Below are 644 nucleotides of genomic sequence, written 5' to 3'. Positions count from 1 at the left end.
ACTTAAAAATGTGCAATGATACGCAACAACATAGTTTTGTGACAGAACCTTCACTTCAGATATTTGTCTTCACAAATACGGGGTTGAGTAATGTGAAAGCAAACTAAACCAACTGCAGAACAGAGAGACTTTTCTCATCTTTCATCAACCTGCTGAGCACAGTGCGTAGTGTGTGTGTGGCCAAAATGCTCCGCCTACACTGACACCAACTCCCTTCAACGCACATTTAAGACAAATATAATCAGGCTATTTTATTTTGACCTGGTTTCTTTGGGGGCAATGTTTGTGATCCAGGTTTAGGTCCCTGATGTAAAAGCCCCCTTACTGCTTTATATTCCAATATAATTTGAATTTCACCTGTGTTTTCAAAGGATGAATAAATGTATTCCCACCATAAATTGCATTATAAAAGTGTATTAAAATGGAGGAAATTAAGTCTTTGATGCTCAAACTAACCCTGGAGTGTGTGTGTTTGTATATATATTGTACAGGCAAAAGGTTTGAACACACCTTCTCATTCAATGCGTTTCCTATATTTCCATGACTATTTACATTGTAGATTATCACTGAAGGCATGAATAAACACGTGGAATTATGTACTTAAGAAAAAATATATTATATTCTAGTTTCTTCAAAGTAGCCAC

At 36.0% G+C, this 644-nt stretch overlaps 1 protein-coding gene across 1 annotated transcript in view; it reads left to right on the top strand.

Moving 5' to 3' along the window:
• The window catches only part of LOC116699831 (potassium voltage-gated channel subfamily H member 6), a 142,747-nt gene that overhangs the window by 84,094 nt on the left and 58,009 nt on the right, over nt 1–644 (top strand). The window lies entirely within an intron of this gene.

This window comes from Etheostoma spectabile, chromosome 12, assembly GCF_008692095.1.
Source record: "Etheostoma spectabile isolate EspeVRDwgs_2016 chromosome 12, UIUC_Espe_1.0, whole genome shotgun sequence".
Taxonomy (NCBI): domain Eukaryota; kingdom Metazoa; phylum Chordata; class Actinopteri; order Perciformes; family Percidae; genus Etheostoma; species Etheostoma spectabile.
Note: the sequence above shows the minus strand (reverse complement) of the source record. Positions and strands in the feature narration are given on the sequence as shown.